Source organism: Lepisosteus oculatus, chromosome 3 (assembly GCF_040954835.1).
Source record: "Lepisosteus oculatus isolate fLepOcu1 chromosome 3, fLepOcu1.hap2, whole genome shotgun sequence".
Classification (NCBI taxonomy): Eukaryota; Metazoa; Chordata; class Actinopteri; order Semionotiformes; family Lepisosteidae; genus Lepisosteus; species Lepisosteus oculatus.
Window position 1 is genome coordinate 33,595,064 of NC_090698.1, and position 21,388 is coordinate 33,616,451.

Consider the following 21,388-nt stretch of genomic DNA (forward strand, 5'->3'; position numbering starts at 1 on the left):
AAATAAATTAGTTTTCTTTGCACTTTGGTGCTTCAGAGTGTTTGTTAATGAAGCCATACCCAGTCACTTGGCCTGGGAAAGGAGGCATCGCAGGTGATAAAGCATGGGCTGGAGAAGTTAAAGTACAACATGATGGACAGCCAGGTGAGCTAATCCTTCAGGAGAAGGACAGCTTCAGAGCAGACAGGTGTCCAGACCTGCAGCTGGCCTGGTGAGGATGTACTGTAGTAGCTGAGTATTGGGGTAAACCTCTGGTAATAAGCAGTCATCCAGAGGAAGAAAGTGACTTAAGCAGGTGTGGTAGTTTCCAGATGTGCTAAATGGCCTCAATGTTGGGCTGCAGTGGGGTGAGGCTGGCTAATGTTAATCAAAAACCCACAAACCTGACAGCAGCAAAAACATATTTCTCACCACTCCTCAAACGCTCCACGGTAGTGCTCATCATCACTGACAGCTATTGTCCTATGGAGCGCAATGTTGTCAAGGTAGATGACCACCCGTGGGATTCCCACACAGATGGCAGCCTTCTGGAAACAGCTGGGGGAGGAGCTCAGCCCAAAGGACACCCTGGTGTAGCAGGGGACACAAGGAGTGTGACGACAGCTGCGAGGTTCCAGTTGTCATGGTGGTGAGAGATTTGAAGATAACTCTGTTGGAGGCTGGGTTTTGTGAAATCAGTGGAGCCAAAGAAAGTACCTGAGGTGTCTGGTATAACAGTTTTGTTAACTGCTCAGAGTAGTTCCTGGCAAACACCTGGCTTAGTCCTTTCAATGATACCCATTCTTTGTAGTTCTGCAGCAACACCATCATGGAAAGGCCAGTAGAATACACACAGTGGCTGAGATTAAGTTTTATTACAATTTAAAAAAAATAGTTTAAAAAGATATTGCAATAAAAAGCTAAGTCCTGACAATGATTCTTAGAATGTAGAGCGGTACTAAATGTTGTCCCCAATGAAAATGCAACACAGTGTAAACTGCAGTGTTTAAAATCATGTGCAGCTGCAGAGTTCCAGTTCCAGTGGTCCAGAGGCACTATTACCTAGAGAATGTCAATTCAGGATCAAGAAGCTACCATTGGGTGGCATGAGAGTGTAAGGGTGGTTCCACATCTCAGCTTGTACCCTGAGGCTCAGCTCTTTCCTTGATTTTTAAATGTTTTGTCCAAAGTACCGTATCTCTTTTCTTGAGCCATTTTGTGGAGAGAACAGCACCGAGTACAACAAGCATGATCACTGCCATGGTGATGACTGCAACAATTTGAGTCCATGATGTGGTCATAACCTCTGAAAAAACAAAAACGAGAAAATAAAGTAAAAAGCAAATTACCTAGAACAGCAAAGAAATACCCAGAACAAGGGTTTCTTCGAAATCAAGTGTTCTAGATTACTAGCTGATATACCCGGCACTTGGTCATGGATCACATCCTGATCCGTTTCAAATCACATCTTACAGCTGGCTGGAAAGGGGCTGGAAGAAGTGTGTTTTTCACTTCATTTATACAAAATGCCAACTGACATACTGGAAACTGAGCGATTGGCATCAGACTTCAAAGAGAAAATGTACCAGCACTGAAACAACTGAACCAAGGTGCTAATTTTTTAAGTACTTGCTTTATACAGTTTATACATTTCAGTTTATTAGTTTATCAGTTCGTCTAGTAAATAATACAAGGAGGCTAGTTTAACTCAAATTTTCCTGTGCCAAAAACAGTCTTACCTTTCACAGTGAGGGCAACTGTGCTGATGGGGTTTCCTTGAAGGTCCCTCACTGTGTAGTTTCCCTGATCAGCTGGTGTGAGAGAGCACAGTATCAGAGAGCTGTCCTGCACAGACACTCTCTGCTCATACCCAGGGCCAGGGAGACCTGCGTTGCTCAGTATGACTCTGTGAGACTCAGCAGATCCTGCAAGATCAAACAGCACCTCCACTGGATAAGCAGTGTGAAGAGGGAGAGACAGATTATGTCCGGATTGCAGGGTGAGGACATCTGATCGAGCTGAAAATAAAGCTAAAGGGTAAGAATGATGCACACAGCAATTAATCATCTATTGAGTGTTCATTGAGAGGATACCATATTTATCATATTAAAGTCTTAAAACTGAAGCAACGTTTTGCAATACAACATGGTATTTGTTTTCTGACCAAGTCAAATAAAATATATTCAAATACTTTAAAAGCACATAACATCCTTAATGTTACATAATAAATGCCTAATCACATTTAACTACTCCTACTAAACCAAACATCAGATATTGATACTCATGAAAGAAACTACTGTATCAAGTTATACACTTAAGACCCACACCTCACCTCCCACACTGACATGAACAGTGTTTCCTCTCGGAGTCCTGCACTATGTAAGTCACAGCCAGCGAGAGTCTCCTTGGTCAGGTCTAAACCACAGTTCTACATCCTGCTGTGTGTGCAGAGGAACACTGAGTGTCTCCCCGCAGGAGAGACTGGTATTCTCCTTGTGACCTACAAAAGAAATTGAAAAGTGATCAGTCAGCAATACCAGTCAAGTCACATGGTCTTGTCTCACAATTCCCTTTCTCTGCCCTGAAGAATAGCATTATAAAGGATCAGGGAGTAATCTCCATGTCTGATCCTCTCTCTGGACAACTCTTCTCTATTTCCGAACCCAGGGCTAGTGTAGATTCGTCCACTGTGAAACTCCAGCACACGGCAGCCTGCAGTCTGCCAGTCGACATAAATCTGGTCTTCAGTAATGCCACTGTAGGAGCTCCCATCACAGGGCAGAGCAACTGTGTCCCCATATGTTACAGACACAGAGACAAGAGCTAGAGGCACTGGGAAATTACCTGTACTTGTACATTACTTTAAAAATAAAATGCTGACTTTTTTCAGTTTTCAATTTATTTACCTGTAATCATATTTGATGCTTTGTTTTAATACCTTACATAAAACTTAATACCTGTATAGTAAAAAAATAAAATACAAATGGCGTGTACTGTAACCTTTTAATCAAAACATGACATCGTAGGTGGAGACTGATATCTTACCTTTCTGATGGTATTATGTTTAAAAAAATTATTAAAAATGTATATAAAACTACATTCAGGGTATATGTATAAGCTATATTATGAAATGTAAACGGATATCGTGGTTAAACTTGGGTCACATCCCCAAGCTGTCCCATTTTAAAGATGCAAATATAAAAATATTCTGAAATCCAAAAAAATCCTAAATCCGCAACACTTTTGGTCCCAGGAATTTGGGATAAGGGATTCTCAACCTGTACATTCAAAACTTAGATGCCTTTTATAATGTGTTATAAACTGGCCCACAGTTTAACAAAACAAGGAAGGACCCTTTGCTGGTTTCGAGATCACAAATATCCTTATCCACGTAGTAAGGGAAATCCAAGGCCAGGGTCAAGAGGCGAGTGAAAGTCCAGAACCAAAAATAAGATTAGAAATCAAGCACCAGAGATACAAACCAAGAACCAAGATCAGAAAACAGGCCAAAAACCAGAAGTCCAGGGAGTACCCAGCACAGGTAAGATCCTAAGATCAAAATGTTTTAACAATACTGAGTACCACCTAAACGAAGAGCATGGTTTAAATAGGTTTAGGGAGAGGAGGCATGGTGATAAAGGAACACTAAGCGAGCAGGGGTTGACTACTGCTGTTTGGCTAATCTGCGCCTCTGCTGTCCAGAAGAAGTAAGTCCTAGAGGTTGAGGTACCCTCTGTTGGTGGGATGCTGGGACTGTAACAGTGTGGGAACCTTTCTTGGACATTGGTCCACATCTCTCGGCCATACTGACAGAAGAATTTGCACAACGTGATAAACTAGTCTGTATTTATGATGTGTATATCTGTCTCCTGGGGCCATGTTTTCTGTATATATAAAAGAAATGCATGTGTATTTGAGATGAAATAAAATGTGTTGCACTGGATAATATATTAGTTTTTAAACAAACTGATTGAAATAATAATAATAATTGCACTTTTATAGCACTTTTCTGAACACTCCACTCAAAGCGCTTTACAGGTAATGGGGACTCCCCTCCACCACGACCAACGTGCAGCATCCACCTGGATGATGCAATGGCAGCCATAGTGCGCCAGAACGCTCACCACACATCAGCTATCAGTGGGGAAGAGAATAGAGTGATGAAGCCAATTCATAGATGGGGATTATAAGGAGGCTATGATTGGTAAGGGCCAATGGGAAACTTGGCCAGGACAGGTAACACCCCTACTCTTTTCGAGAAATGCCCTGGGATTTTTAATGACCACAGACAATCCGGACCTTGGTTTCACATCTCATCCGAAAGACGGCACCTTTTTACAGTGTAGTGTCCCTGTCACTATACGGGGCATTAGGACCCACATGGACCGCAGGATGAGCGCCCCCTGCTGGCCCCACTAACACTACTTCCATGAGTAGCGTGAAGCAAGCTACACTAAATGACAGGAATGATCAGGAAGTGTATGTAAATAGCCAAATTTCAATCAAAATACAAGCCCTTCAGCTACCACAGTAGCGTATGAGGAGTATAGCAATATTAAGTGAAGTGACAAGCAGCTGAAACACCTGCTTTGTTATTTCTTCGTGGTTAACTGTAATTCCTTGAACATTCTGCCAAATTTGAGAGGGTCCTTTTTTAATTTTAAATCACCTCCACTAATCTCCAAGTTTGACAAATCTAAGATTATTAGAAGGTTTTATAAATTTTACAGCAGCTTTTTTCCATTTATACTACTGTAAAAATTGTCATTGCTATTTTTTTCATAGAAAATGTTTTTTTCTGTTCAATGAAAAAGGTTTTAAGATGTAAGCTTTTAAAGGAGCTGTATCTGAAATTTGTAATTACTGTAAATCAAATCCTTTATTATATTTAAATTCAATCCGTTTTTTTAAACTATAACCAGGGAAAAAAACATTTTTTGCACCATCAAAAGTGGTGAAACATACAATGATAAGACAGTCAGCCAATAGCAAATCACCCTTCTTCATTCGGTTTAAAGCCTTTATTAATATTGTTGGTCTGGGTGGATAACCTCTAGAAAAACTGCAGTGCAGAATTGGATGGGGAAAATTTGTACCTCCCCAAAGGTAGATGGAATCTATTGCACAGACCCTCAGCTAATAGTACATCACCATGGTTTTGTCTGATAAGTGTCTTTGCTAAAGCTGCTGGGATTTTAGAGCACCTCCCATTCCCAGACTGGGACAGTGCGGTGATGGACAGGGAGCAGTCTCACCCCCCTCCCGAACAAAACACAATTTGTGCTTCTTCAAAAATACCTCAAATCTACTCTACAGACCCTCAGCTAATAAAACATCACCATGGTTTTGTCAGATAGGTGTCTTTGCTAAAGTTGCTGGGGTTTATAGAGCACCTCCCATTCCCAGACTGGGACCGTACAGCAATTGACAGGGAGCGGTCTCACCCCCCTCCTGACCAAACAAACATTTTTGCCTCTCCGAAAATACCTCATATCTACTCTACAGACCCTCAGCTAATAGTACATAACCATAGTTTTGTCATATAAGTGTCTTTGCTAAAGTTGCCGGGGTTTATAAGACTACTTGCTGTTCCCAGACTGGGACAGTGTAATGATGGTGCAGGGAAAAGTGTAAACAACAACCGTGATCCCAACCAAAGTAATGCTGAGACTGAAGATCAAAGTATTGCGACCAAAACCATAGGTGTGACACAGAGTAAGCGTACGATAAAAAAACAGTTCTTAGGCACAAAGTGGATGACTGGCAATGTTTTGAAAAGGCATAAACTGTAATGCATCTGTAAATCACCCAACAAACAAAAAAACAAAGGTGGAGTGCGATGCTTGCAATGAGTGGTTTAACTTTGTGTAGGCATTACACAGAATGACAAAGATATTGAATCTGTGGGGTTTCTGTGTTGCTCAGAAAAATGTGATGTTAAAGTCATGGCATTAAGTCAGATGCAACCAAAAAAAAGTAACATTGATGTATCACATGTCAGCATTGGTGTTCAAACAGTGATGGATTATCTCATTTTTGGAGCTTATTGTGGTAAGACAGACAATAAACAGATGGTTTCCCAGGATAGGGAGGTCAAGCTAAATGGCAACACAGAAGTGGAAAATAGTATTGCATAGGGCTGGGCAATATGGCCAAAAACATTATCACGATAAAAATGTTCATATCAGTCGATATCGATAATTATCACGATAAATGTCAAATCATTATTTCTAAGTTTAAAGGCAGATTTTTTCTCCTGAGTGAAAGTTGAAGAAACCAGACAGTTAACTGGTCAATTAAACAACTCTTTATTTTAAGAACACAACAAACACTTGCCAAACAGCAGAAACATTAAACAAATCTGAGGTAGAGAGTATTCAAGTCTTTTTTTTGTCAAAATATGCATGAGTAAAATTTACAAAATAAATATCTTAATAGAAAAATTAAATACTGCAGTGTGGAAAAACACACACAGAAGATGGCTCAGACAGACTGCAAAGTTTAAGTGCTTTAAAGGATCATATCAGAAGTAGTGGCGAAGAATGTCACTGTTTGCAGCTGCCGCTCTACAATCTCCCTACACTCTGCATACAGCCAGGGAAGTGCAGTCAGTGCAAAATGTTTCCGACCAGGTAGCTCGTATCTGGGGTGAAAGACTCTGATAAGCTTCTTGAATCCCTCATTTTCGACAGTGCTAATGGGAAGCATGTCTTTTGCAATGCAATATGCAACTGCATTTGTGATGTCTTCATGTCTTTTAGTTTCGTAAGGCACGGTGCTCGAAAATGATGCTACTATGGTTTGTTGCTGTGTAGTCACACTAAATACTGGCCTGGTGCTTATAGATGGTCCCCTTCCACTAACAACACTAGTTTGTGACTGTAATTTTTTTACTTTCTGCGTAATTGCTGCGTTCGAACGGGTGATGTTGTTTTAAATGGTGAAATAGGTTCGTGGTGTTGTCTGTCTTTGCTGGCACGGATCTGCGGCACAGTTTGCAGGGCACACTGCTCTGTTTTATGTCTGATCGTAAAAAGCCAAAATATTTCCAAATTACCGAAATTGAATTACCTTTTCTGTCGACGATGTCATCATCCTTCGAGCTGGTCATTGGCAGCACTACATTTGCTTCAGTGTCGCTCATTTCTCCACTCTAACTACAGTCCTGTCAGTCACCACCGTGTGGGTAAACAACACTACGTTAGCTGCCCGGTCTGCAACACGCTCGCTCACTCGCGCAGTATTTTGTGCGCATGCGCATATCATGCGGAAAGCATATTGTAACGCAACGGGGGCTCAGGCGGGCGCCCTTGCCGCATCTGGTCGGCCCCATCCCGACTGGAGGCTCGAACCCGGGACTTCCGCGTCTCTCTGCAGCGACCTAGCCCCGTGAGCTAAAGAGAGATCTCTCCACAGCCCAGTAGCTGTGGTCCTGCTATCACAGGGAAGGGCGGTGACGTCACCCGCTCTGGTACGCCGGCTCTTACACACAGTGCTTGTCGGCCGTAAGCGTTACAATATGTACCGAACATTTATCGAACTTTTGTTAAAATTATTTCGAGGAAAATTATATCGCGATATCGTTATCGAATTATCGCCCAGCATTAGTATTGCATGTAGTGCATCCGTCACCCAAGGAAACTGTTCCTCATATTATTACTTCTGAAAGGAAAATGCACAGTATGGATGTCAGCAGGAGTGATGTTGATGGTATGAATCTAGGTGGTAGCTGTTACGAGAACACCACTGAAATTAAAACACACAAGATAAGGCACCCAGACAGTAGTGGGGACCTGACACTAGGTTGAGAGCACAGTGGTAATTTTCCAAAACCAGCTATAATAACCCAGGAAACTTTGCAGAGATAATTTTATCAGAAAAAAACGAGTTGAAGTTTTTCAGAACCACATTACAAACAAAATCACACTTTTCCCTTTCCCAGCTGCCTTAGTGCAGCATCTCAAGGGAAGGTACTTCAGGAAGTATACTGTACATGGAGCAAAAATCAATCAGACAAATCAATATTGGATCATAATGTTTGTCACACAGGTTTAACAACTGTATTAGAAGATGTTCTAGGAACCACTGTATCTGAAAATACATGGGTACTGTGGTCATAAGTCCTGTAAAATGAATTTTGTTATCACCCCTGAAACCCTGCAAAATCTACCTTTTCAGGTAGTTTACAGAGGGCTGACAGAGAATCCTTGCGAGACTTTAAAAGCAATACCATCTAGTTAACATGAAAGACAGAAATTAGGAGAGGAAAGGATAAATGTCAGGGTGTATAAATTATATAATGAGTTGCTAGGAAACGTGCAAATTACATCTGGGGTTGGGTGCAGCACATCCAGTCTGAGAAAAATTAAATCTGAACATCAAGCCAATAAGCTACTTGATAGTGACAAACCAGCTGCAGTTCAATTTTTGAAACAGACACCTGAAAGTGGAGATAAAACTAGCAAATATGTGAAAGGATTTATTCAAATTATACTACCTCCACCATTAAAGGTGGTATGTTAAACTGAATCAGGTGTTTGATTGTGGCATGACTTGACGTGCAGCAGCACAGCTTTTTGGGATGTAACACAGGGAATTGTTCAATCGGATTTGGCCAAGAAACAAACATTGTTTTAAGAGGCAATTGTATGCAGTCCTGTCCCACCACATAGGCTGTGCCCATAGCACTCAAAGTGCATTGGGCAACTTTTAAAAGCCATTAGAGATCAAGAAAAGAGGCATAACACACTACCTTTTTCAATTAAAAGTTAACACTCCATAGTGTTGCTCAGAGCATGACTAAATATTTTCAATGGGGACACTATGGAAAGCTATCTCAAAAGGTGTGGGAAAACTGTCAATGGGACTGCACAGGACCATGAATTAAGGCGTACTTTAGTTAGGGGCAGTTAAAGTCATGTTATGATGCAAGCTAGTGAACACGTGAACTCTGTAAAAAGCAGTATAGTGGAAAGTGTCAAAGACACAATGTCGGCATGTATATCTTCAGTTTCGTACTTAATTCCACGGGATTAGAAGACCTGTCGCTCATATTTATGACACCTGCATTTTCATGGGTAGTGTATACAGTAACACACTTGTCACAGTGTCTATTTTCAATTTCAAAAGTCGAGTGTCACAGCTGAACACTAGCAGTGTCCCCACTGTTACAGGTCCTGAGGACTCAGATTTTGATTTTGGATGCATATAGAATTTGAATGATTCCATTTCTTCACTGGTCATGTAAAAATTACATTAAGGCAATGGCAGATATAAACAGACAGGAGAACAAAGGGCCCAATGCCTATTTTGGTTCATAACTTTTTTGGGGGAAAGAAAATTCTGTCATCAATCCCCATATGGACGGACATACTAATAGGCAGATTTCAGCAATACCAAAAAATGGACGGACTACATCAATTTCTGAGTTAAAGTTTGAAATGAATGTGTGGAAAGGTTAGGAACTCTTTAAAAAGCACATACAACTGAATTTTGTGATAAGTAAGACTGAATTTGTCTAGAATGAGTAAGTCTCCTGCCCTTGTGGAAGAGGAGGAGTGGAACAAGAAAATAAAATTCCACAACATCTCAGGCATTAATTCCAAAAAAACCCTATCAAGACAATCAAACATTTTTAGTCTAAATGATAAACGCAAAACTGATGGTCATCTAAATGATCACAACAAGCCACTTATCATTAAACAGTGGTCTGGAAGTAACGATTTAGCTCTTGTCCACAAACTATTGTGATTCAGATTCCCAGAACACATTCCACTGAGAACTGCAATTGGAATTGGAAGGTGTTGGTAAAGAGCAATGTACTGTATTAAATCAACAATATGCCATGAAGGAAAGTCTATAAGCAGAGGTGAACATTATTGGGCAGTAATTTTAATACAACTAACTTGATATGACACTTAAGACCACATCACCCAACTGGGTACAGTGAGTATCAGAAACCAGCAGAGCTAGCAAAACACAGTCGTAATTTACTCTTGAAGACTTCCTGTTCTTAAAAAATGAATTATACACAATGACTAAAAGTCCATTCTTTATTGAAAACGAAGCCGCACTCTCCTGTATATAAGTAAAAGCATCCACCTTATCCTATGTCGTAGAAGCCTCAAAATCAGTTGATGAATCCGAAAACTTTGACAGTCCAAGCTAGTACGATTAGGTTTGCACGCTTTATCAAAAAAGCCGCAGCCCAAAGAAACTTCCAAAGGCTTAAATTGAATAGTTGGTGGAGGGGATCCCCATTACCTGTAAAGCGCTTTGAGTGGAGTGTCCAGAAAAGCGCTATATAAGTGTAAGCAATTATTATTATTGTTGTTGTTGTTGTTGTTGTTGCCCTTCCGTCCCTGCTGTCATAATAAGATCTTCTAAAGCAGTGGTTTCAACCTGTGGGCCGCGGGAGGTACTGCAGGGGGCGTGAAATGATTGTTTTAATCAGCGCCGGTGCTACGGGGGGGGAGTGCAATGAGTGCAATTGCACCCGGGCCCAGATCTAAGGGGACGCGTTGCTAACGTCATTAAAATTAGGTTTTTGTTTTAGAAAAAGACCATCCGTAAAATAAACGAACGAGGGTTCGTAAAGTATGTCTGGGGCGGGGAACGCTGTGTATTTTCCAATAGCAATATTAGTCTGGCATATTTAAAATTAAAACACAATGATCTAGGAAAACACGGCTGTGCTCGTGATTTGTAATTGGTCATTGGCGCGTTCATTCCAAAATATGTAGAATTGGGTAACGCGACCTGTTCCCCCAGCAAGACTGAGTAAGAGACAAGTTTACTAACTTAACTAAGCTATCTTCGTTAATGTGCAACATGAAAGCGATCCAGATATGTAACCCAGGCTGCGAGAAACGCAGAGAACATAAAAGACCCTTAGAGAGGAAAAGTTTAAAAGTGGACTTTATCAGTTGCTTACTGGACACTGTCATCAGTGAGACAGAAGGACGTTTTTCTTTCTTGAGCGAATTCAGCCGTCTTTCTGGCATTTTGTTTGACATTAAAAATACCGGAGATAATTCTACTGAAGTTGCAACGAACTCGCCTTGTTTTAGGAGACGGCGGAGATTTGGCAACTGAATTAAAGTTTCTGTCTCATCTGCGCCCCAGATGAAGTCAACAATACTGCGGTATTTGGTCAATAAAGATATGAAATCCGCTATTCCAGACACAGTGATAACATGTCAAGTTACCAACAATTCCAGTTGCTGTCGCCAGTGCTGAATGCTCGTTTAGCAAACTGAAATTGATCAAAACTTAATAAACTTTTAAAAAGCTTGTTACTAAGTATCAAGTTCAGTATTTTAGCCCGTTTGAATTCTGCTCAATTCAGGCAGAAGGAAGCCGGAGAAGATTTTTTATACAAAAGTACTTGCACCCGAGCCCACCCGAGCCCAAGTATGGGTTGCGCCGGCCCTGGCTTCAATTGTAAAATAGTCGTAAATATATAACATTATATATAATATAGATAACATAATATAAACATTTCTATATATTGTAGCGTTTTCGAGTTCATGCAGGACAAAGAACAAGTGGAGACGAGATATCGAAACAAGCGACTGCTTTTATTCTCAAATCAAAACCGAAACCAACACAGGATTTACACACACATAAGGGGACCGACGGAACACGTACACAGTTTTGGGGTGGTAACTCGTTAACAGATGACTACACACTTACAAAGCTACACAGGACACTTAAACTAATATAACACTATTTACATAAGCAGGGTCAGCTGCTGGTGACCGTGCTGACCCTCAGACTCCCCCCAGCTACAACTCCCAGCCTGCTTCGTGTTACCCTGAGTGCCTAGGTGCGCTTCCTCCTCACCACCGGGCAAGGGCGCTACACTGCCCCCACCTGAAGCGTCTGGCGTCCCGCCGACGTCGAACACCCCCCTCAGGCTGTACTCATAATCAGCTAAAGGCTGTGAAACCCTGCTTGAGCGGCCGTTGCACCGTGGTAGCAGCTGGCGACCCGCGGACGCCCCATTGTCGGCAGGCTCTAGCCCTGGCTGCTCCTCCGGAGCCTCCCCGCGGGGCTCCTCCTCTCGGACCCGGTAGGGTGCCAGACAGTCTCGGTGCAGGACCACCACTCTCCCCCGTGTTCGCAACCGGACCCAGTAGCAGACCTTGCCCACCATTCCGAGGACCTCAGCGGGCCTCTCCCATGATGGCAGGTTGGACCGGGCAAAGCTGTGCACTCGCAGCATCCACTGCCGCAGGTCCCACTCGTAGTCCAGTCCAGCCGGAGGTGCCGACTCGTCTCCTGGCTGCAGGCCAAAGACCAGGTCCACCGGGGTTCGCATTTTCCGGCCCTGCATGAGCGACCCCGTCTGGGAGGGCATAGGCCTCCGGCCACTTCGTGAAATAGTCCATTGCCACCAGGATGTAGCGGTAAATGCATGGAAACAGGCCCAAAACATCCACCCCCACCCGCTCCATGGGAGCCACCATCTGGTGTTGTTGGAGGGGGGCCCGAGAGCGCTCGGGAGGACCCTTCTGTGCCATGCACACCACATATTTTCTGCAGTACCCCTCCACGTTCCGGTGGCAGAGACCCCAATAAAAGCGGCCTCAGAGACGCCGCAGGGTTTTCTTACAGCCAGAAATGCCCCACACCCGGCTGGGTGTGCACCGCTCAGAGCGCAGCCCCGTGGAGCGACTGTGGCACCACTAACTGCCACCTGATCTTGCCACTCAAGATTACCCACCACCCCCGGCGCAGCACCTCGTCCCTTACCTCCAAGGCCTTCCACAGGGAGCAGAGGGCCTCGACGGACTTTGGGTGTGGGACGATCTCCTCCCGCGCAGGCGCACTCCTACTGCCTTCCAGAGGAGCACCGGCCCCACATCAGAATCAGTCGCCTGTTGCTGCACCAGGTCCGACAGGCAGTCCGAGGCCTCACAGGGACGACAGTGAAGTCGTACTCCTGCAGGACCTCTATCCATCGTGCCATCTGCCCTTCCGGCTCATTAAAGTGGAGCAGCCAGGTGAGGGACGCATGGTCGGTCCGCAACCGGAACCAGGTCCTGAACAGGAACGGCCTGAAGTGGCGGACTGCTGCCATCGCTGCCAGCAGCTCACGACGGGTCACGCAGTAGTTCCGTTCAGCCTTACTCAAAGCCCGACTGTAGCAGGCGACCACCCACTCCCCATTTGGCCCCTCCTGCGCCAATACCCCGCCCACCCCCAAGTCACTTGCATTGGTATCCAGGATATAAGGTAACTTTCCCGACGCTGAACTCGGAGTGCGAGGCTCCAGGGCCCGGCAGTCCTGGGCCTGGTGTCTCCTCTTCCCGCAGCGTCGGCAAAACAGCTTGCGGGGCTGTTCTGCAGGGCTCGCTGCGCAGGCTGGCTCCTCTACTCCCTCACTGGACTCCTCTGTCGCCAACCTCAGTCAGCCGGCAGGGCAGACTCCGTCTGCTGGTGCTTCCAGCCACCCTGAGCACGGCCTCAGCCCACGTAGCAAGGGCCAAGGCCTGCTCCAGCGAGCTGTACATGGTGCCGCAGCTCCTCGGGTGAGAAGGCCTTGAGAAAGGCCTGGAAAGCCATCTCGGTTGGCGCCACTGCACGGCCAGCCTCTCCCTCATCAGGTCCGGCGCCTCCTCTACGCTGAAGCAGAGCCGGAAAGCTGCTGCCTGTGCCACGTAGTCGCCTCGTTCCTTCTCCGGGACATCCAGGAGCACCTGGTGGGCCTCTCCTTCAAGTGCCGCCGCTGGCCATCTCTGCCCAGCTCCAGCCATTCGTCTGGGCCACGAGCTGGAACTGCTCCTCGTATGTCTCTCAAGGCGCTTCCCTGTCATAGCGACCAGGTCGTACCCGCGCCGGCAGGTGTGGGAACAGCTGGCCGGCTCCGGCGGGGAGGGCATCTCCTCTCTGGGGCTTCCGCTGGACAGGAGTAGCTGACAGTCGCCCCAGTTCCACCGGCAGGACCACTACTGGGTAGCCCTTGTAAGGGCTGTGGCCACTTGTTGTATCCAGGAGTTGCTCAGACTCTGGGTGTTCGCTGCCCCTGGGTTCGCTGGCAATTGACAGAGTCCCTTAGCGTCTGCCACGGGTTGTCCATCCTGCCCGCTCTGACACCAATGTAGCATTTTCGAGTTCACGTAGGACAAAGGACAAGGGAACGCACGGATGCAGCAGCTTAATTAGCTCTCAAACAATGGTGCATTTTGTTCGTTATTTTTATATTATATGTCACGTTATTTACTCAAAACACTGAAGCTTACATTACTGGACATCAGAAACAACTGCAAGAATTTTTCCTTTAGTTCGCTTGACCTGGATTACATCAGCTCGTCCGTCCTCTACACCGCAAACCCGGAAACCGCGGAGCCGCTTGACCGTGACCGCCGGGAGCTCGCAAGCGGTGCGAGCGCAAACAGAAACGCAGTGGAACAGACCACCAGTACCCAGCCTTCTCCTCGCTAATGTACGGTCCCTTGACAACAAACTGGACTAAATAAAACTCAGGCTCACTACTCGACAGGAAATAAAAGACTGCTGCACTCGTGTTTACGGAAACATGGCTTCACAGCAACATACTCCGCCATTCAGCTGGATGATTTTTTAACTCTCCAGTTGGACAGAACAGCTGCTGGTAAAAATAAAGGAGGAGGTCTGTGTATTTACAGTATGTCAGCCAAGCATGGTGCAGAGATGCTACAGAAATTGCGATCCACTGCTCACCCGATTTAGAATATTTTATGGTAAAATATTCTATTTATCAAGGGAATTAATGTCAGTCATTATTACCGCTGTATACATACCTCCTAACGCTAATGCTAAGGAAGCAGTCAAAATGCTATCCAAAGCTATTAGTAAACAAGAATCAGCACACCCTGATGGTGTTTTTATTATTGCAGGTGATGTTAATCAAGGAAATCTGAAATCAGTCCTGCCTAGCTACCACCAACACGTTGACTGCCCCACCAGAGGAAACAACACATTAGACCATGTTTATACTAATGTATCCAGCGCTTACAAAGCAGTACCTCACCCCCCTCTTGGACAATCTGACCACATCTCCCTGTTCCTACTCCCAGCCTACGGACGACTTCTCAAATGCACCAAGGCTTCAGTTACAGTATAACTGTAAAAACATAGACCAAAGAGGCAGAATCAATGCTTCAGGACTGTTTTGAGCACACAGACTGGAGTGTGTTCAAAGATGCAGCCTCCTATGGATCCCACACCACTATTGACATGTATGCATCATCAGTCACCAGCTACATCAGCAAATGTGCTGACGATGTGGCGAGCGTTAAAAAGATACGCAAACTCCCAAATCAAAAACCTTGGATGAACACCGAGATCCGCTACCTGCTCAAAGCCCGTGATGCAGCCTTCAAATCATCCAATGAGGAAGAATTGAGAGTGGCAAGGAAAAAATTAAGAGCTGGCATAAAATCTGCCAAGAAACAGTACAAATCACCAATAGAACACCACTAAAACACCAACGCTAACCCACGACGTATGTGGCAAGACATAAATACGATCATAAGCTACAAGATCAAAACAAGCCCTGTAAGCACTACTGACCCCTCTCTTCCAAACAAGCTTAACACCTTAACACTGACTCCCCTGCCACCCCACCCCCCACACTATCCAAGCTAGATGTGTGGAAATCACTAAGTAGAGTGAACACACGAAAAGCTGCTGGACCTGATGGTATCCCTGGCCTGGTACTCAGAACATGTGCCTGGCAGACAGCTGATGTCTGTACTGACATTTTCAACCTGTCCTTGGCCCAGGCTACTGTACCCAGCTGCTTCAAGATGACCACCATTGTGCCAGTACCAAAAAAAATCAGCACCCACATGCCTGAACGACTACCGCTCTATTGCACTCATCCACATCATAATGAAGTGCTTTGAAAAACTGCTCCACACATTAAAGCCAGCATTCCAAAAACACTTGATCCTCTCCAGTTTGCCTATCGCACAAACCACTCCACAGAGGATGCAAGTTCTATAACTTTACACACCACACTAACCCACCTGAATAAAAGGAACACCTATACAAGAATGCTACTCATTGACTTTAGCTCAGCATTTCACACCATCATACCCATACAACTTTCTACCAAACTCAGGGCTCTAGGTTTAGATACCACCCTCTGTAGCTGGATCCTAGACCTCCTCACCAGCAGACCCCAGACTGTCAGGATTGGCAACCTCACCTCCAACACGCTCACCCTTAACACCGGTGCCCCCCAAGGCTGTGTGCTCAGCCCACTGCTTTACTCCCTGTTCACCCATGACTGTACTGCCAAGATTAGCACAAACACCATCATCAAGTATGCTGACGATACCACAGTCGTGGGTGAACAGGGAGTAAAGCAGTGGGCTGAGCACACAGCCTTGGGGGGCACCGGTGTTAAGGGTGAGCGTGTTGGAGGTGAGGTTGCCAATCCTGACAGTATAATACATGAATCCTTGAGCACCGGCATTGTACCAACGGTCCTCAAAACTGCTGCTATTACCCCAGTGCCAAAGAAGCCTAACATGGCTCTCGACAATCTTAACAACTTTCGCCCCATCTCCAACTTACCCTTTCTCTCAAAAATTCTAGAACGTGCTGTCACACTTCAGTTACATAACCACCTCATGACAAACAACCTTTTCGAACCCCTCCAATCTGGCTTCCGTCAACTTCACAGCACAGAAACCGCCCTAGTCAAAGTCACCAACGATCTCCTAATAGCTTCTGATTCTGGTTCTCTTTCCATACTCATCCTTCTTGATCTCAGTGCTGCCTTTGACACTGTTGACCATAACATCTTGCTTTCTCGTCTCGAGACTGTGTTTGGAGTCTCTGACACTGCCCTCAAATGGTTTAAGTCTTACCTCACTGATCGCTGTCACTTTGTCTCTCTCAATGGGTACAGGTCTAAAATTGGTCTTGTCAAGTCTGGTGTCCCTCAGGGCTCAATACTGGGCCCCTTGCTCTTCAGCATTTACATGTTCCCACTTGGTCAGCTTTTAAGATCACACGGCCTCAGCTTTCATTTTTACGCTGACGATACTCAAATATACATCCATACCAAACCCGACACTGATGTGGCTGTCTCTATTCTATCTAATTGCATCTCTGACATAAAAATTTGGATGACTCAAAACTTCCTTCATCTTAACTGTGACAAGACTGAAGTCATGCTTATTGGTACCCCCCATCAACTTCGCAAAGCCAGTCCTGTAACCCTGTCTGTAGATGGCTCTGTACTTGAGCTCCAATCAAAATTGAAAAACCTTGGGGTTATATTCGATTCTGGCTTAACATTCGACCCACATGTACAGCATACTGTCAAAACATCTTTTTTTCACCTTAGAAATATCGCAAGACTACGCCCTATGCTATCATTAACTGTGGCTGAAAAGCTGATCAACATATTTGTATTCTCTCGAATTGACTACTGCAATGCTCTGCTCCCTGGGGTATCTAAATCTACTCTGAACAAGCTGCAGTATGTCCAAAATTCAGCAGCCAGAATCCTGACCAGATCTAGTGCAAGTGTTCACATTACTCCTATCCTGGAGTCCTTGCACTGGCTTCCGGTCAAATTCCGCGTAGACTTTAAAATCCTCATGCTCACCTACAAGGCTTTACATGGCTTGGCACCTCAATACCTGTCTGAACTTTTATCGCCCTACTCCCCACCTCGCAACCTCCGCTCTTCAAATTCTGCCCTCCTTACTGTCTCCCAAGCCCGTCTACATTGTATGGGCGACAGGGCCTTCTCCTGCTATGCCCCCAAGCTCTGGAACTCCTTGCCCAAGGATATTAGAGAGTCACCTTCTCTAAACTCCTTCAAATCCAGACTCAAAACCCTCCTTTTCAGAAAAGCCTTTACTTAACTGGTTCCATTCTTCACCCCTCTGCTCTTCTTAATACCATCTTCCACGGTCTCCTCTATTGTTATTGTTGTATTGTTGTAATTATAATTTGTGTCCTGTCTTGTGAAATTTTCTTATTTATTGTTGTAGTCTTCTTATTTATTGTTATTGTCATCCTGTAAAGCGCTTTGAGAAGCCACCTTTAAAGGCGCTATATAAAATAAAGTTTATTATTATTATTATTATTATTATTATCACTGACAACAATAAGACTGCTTACAGGGAGGAGATAAAACAACTTGCAGACTGGTGCCGAACCAACAACTTACTGTATGTCTCAACATCAGCAAAACCAAAGAACTGATCATTGACTTTAGGAGACAAGGAAAAGTCCACTCCCCCATCTACATCGAAAGGTCTGCGGTGGAGATGGTGAATAACTACAAACTAGGAAAAACCGAAACCAACACAGGATTTACACACACATAAGGGGACCGACAGAACACGTACACAGTTTTAGGGTGGTAACCCGTTAACAGATGACTACACACTTACAAAGCTACACAGGACACTTAAACTAATATAACACCATTTACATAAGCAGGGTCAGCTGCTGGTGACCGTGCTGACCCTCAGACTCCCCCCAGCTACAACTCCCAGCCTGGTTCGCGTTACCCTGAGTGCCTAGGTGCTCTTCCTCCTCACCACCAGTTGGGGGCGCTACAATATTACGGCTTAGCATGCTGGTATGACGTGACTGCCATTTTTTAGGATTTTAGGAAAAATACCACACCCCATCAACCCACTATTATTGATGGTCAGCCTGTTGAAATTGTCAATGCCTATAAGTACTTGGGACTGGTCTTTGACAAAAACCTAAAATGGGATAATGTTGTGACACTATCTATTAGAAAGGCCAACAGAGACTCTTCTTTCTTAGAAAACTCAGCTACTATACGGTAGATAAAACTATTCTTTTTCCACAAATCATTAATTGAAAGTGTCTTAACATACTCCTTCACTTGTTGGTTTGGCAACTTTAAGTACCGGTAATTGTAATAGGCTGGGTAAATTAGTGAATATAAGTGGCAAAATAATCGGGAATAATCAAATCAACTTAAGCCTCCTTTACAAACAGAGGGTGACTAAGAAAGCCAAAAGCATCATAGAGTGTGTGTCTCACCCCCTCCATTGCAAATTCACACGTCTCCCATCTGGGAGATTCCTTTGTGCCCCCAGGTGTAAAACCAACAGACTCAGGAAATCTTTCATTCCCACTGCAATTACAGTCTTAAACAATGCAAAGTAACTACCTTGTCTCTTGCTTCTTATATCCTGTAACACTACTGTATTATCTTCCCTTTTGGTGATGTTTATTTGTTATTGTGTTGTGTTTGACTGTGCCATAAAACTAATTTCCCCTAGGGGATAATAAAGCTTGAATTGAATTGAAATATATGCCTGATTTGTTGGATTGATACAGAGTGTTTTGGAATGTAGTTAATAATGTCTGAATTTTCCTGTCATTTAGTATCCGTCCAGACTTTGTGTAGCCCATCTATATGCCTGGTTAAGGTCAAACAGTTTGCTGGGTTGTGTCAGTTTGTTTATGTGCTGGTGAGCTCTCTTGATGTAGAGTGCGATCTGACTTTGGTCGGAGAGTGGATTTTGTGGTCTGACAGTAAAGACACTTGTAGAGGAGTGGTCCATGTCAGTGACAACACAGTCCTGCTACCCAGGAAGTTCCCTCTGGTCCTGCTATTGACGATGTAAAAGGCCCAGTCCTTGACAGGTCTTTAACAGCTCATGCCTGGTGCTGTTCATGACTGGACCTGTGTGAAATGACCAGTGTATGCCACAGGGGTGATTGTCCAAATACAGTATATGAGTGTTTCTCTCTGTGCCGGTAAAGTCTGCCATCATTCGTGTATTGAGCTCACCGCAGGGCAGCACATTTCCCTGGCCCTGGAATTGATATATCTCCTTACGGAGACTATGCAGAATTATCTCACTGTAGTAAGGGGACTTTGTGGGTGGAATGTAGATTGCACACTGGAAAAACCTTGTTTTCTTTTGATTTTGAGCCAAACACATGACTATTCTCTCTTTACTAGTTGTATGTAGTGATCTGCTCTGAACCACACAATGTTTCCCACAGAGTTTCTGCCCCAAGAGATTTGATTGTTTTTTGACAGAGGGCACTATGATCTCCATGTAGCCTGGGGTACAGTGGGTGGATATGTCTCCCCAACATTATGTCTCCTGTAGAATCATATCATCTGTCCCCTTTATATTTTTGATAAACTTGTTTTTCAATCCAAATACTGATTTGCCCAGGCCCTGAATGTTCCACATAGTGATTGAGAGTGATAATTATGTGAATTTGAAGTTTTACAATTATTATTATTATTGTTTTCTGGAACTATATCAAATCAATGTAGGACATCATTTACAGAATTTATTATTGTTTAGAAACCAAAATTGTCCCACCTCTGAGTCCGTCAGGTGCGCTGGTCTAGCCAGAGCTGCAGTGTAGGTGTGCAGGGGGGGGCTCAGTCCAGCTCTTCTGGTGGACTGGTTGGGGCGGTTGCATGGTGGCGCTGGTTCTGGTCCATACCTGTTGCTGGTCTGGGTTGGAGGGGTGTATGGTGGTGCTGGTTTTGAGCCTTGTGGACTGGGCTGAGTGCTGGGGAGGGTCCAGGAGGGGGGTGCAGGTTTTTGGGGGTATTCCTCTGTTTGGCAATAGATTGTGTTTTTTTCTGTGGTTGCTGAGTGTCCTGCTGTTCCTATCTGGGACATTGATAGGGTGATAGCGTGATATATTTTAGAGGTTTTGTGAAGATTCTGGTTGTCTGCTTTTTTAAGGTGCCCGTAGTCATGCACGTGCTAAGGTCCCAGGGTGGGGTGATGAGCCAGGTAGACCTTTGGGTGCAGAGCACAGCACCATGAGATCTCTGAGTTGATTCTCTGGATCGCGTGGTACTGCACATCCTGTCTTGGCAGCAGGGTGGAGATCACAATTCTGGCATGGAGGAAACGCTGTCTCCTTTTTATTTATCCTTATCTCCTCTTTTAAATCCTTCTTTTGTTGTTTGTTCCTCTTGATCTCTAGCAGTTTCTCATCAGCTCCTTTATCCTCAGTTGTTATACTGTCTTTGCGTAGGTCTTTAGTTCTTCAGTTGTTTTGTTGATTAAGTTTGGTGATGTTATTTTTTCATGATCAGATTACACTTTTTCTGTTGTTGGATTCCTCCTAAACTATTTGTTCAATTCCAAAAAACAATAAAATCTGCTTACCTCTCAATTCAATTAAATTCAAAGTGCTTTATTAATATGACCAATGGGTACAATCAGTGTTGCCAAAGCAAATAAAAATAATGAAATTCACCACTCCACAAAGTTGGTAATCAAGCTCCTATATTCCTCCTCCCTCCCCTCTCTAATACACCCCACAATTGCAGAGTCATCTGAAAACTTCTGCAGATGACATGCCTCAGAGTTGTACCTAAAGTCGGGGGTGTAAAAGGTGAACAGGAATGGAGCAAGGACAGTCCCCT

At 44.3% G+C, this 21,388-nt stretch overlaps 1 long non-coding RNA gene across 2 annotated transcripts; it reads right to left on the bottom strand.

Annotated features, from left to right (window-relative positions):
- Positions 1–839: 839 nt before the first annotated feature.
- Positions 840–7,198, bottom strand: LOC107075556 (uncharacterized). 2 transcript variants are annotated; one of them, XR_001477070.2, is made up of 4 exons: positions 7,051–7,198; positions 2,312–2,479; positions 1,719–1,997; positions 840–1,285 (listed from the first exon to the last, which is right to left on the bottom strand). It is a non-coding gene; the product is annotated as an uncharacterized lncRNA (long non-coding RNA). The 2 variants fall into 2 exon arrangements; XR_001477073.2 differs by having other exon boundaries at positions 7,037–7,198.
- Positions 7,199–21,388: the final 14,190 nt, after the last annotated feature.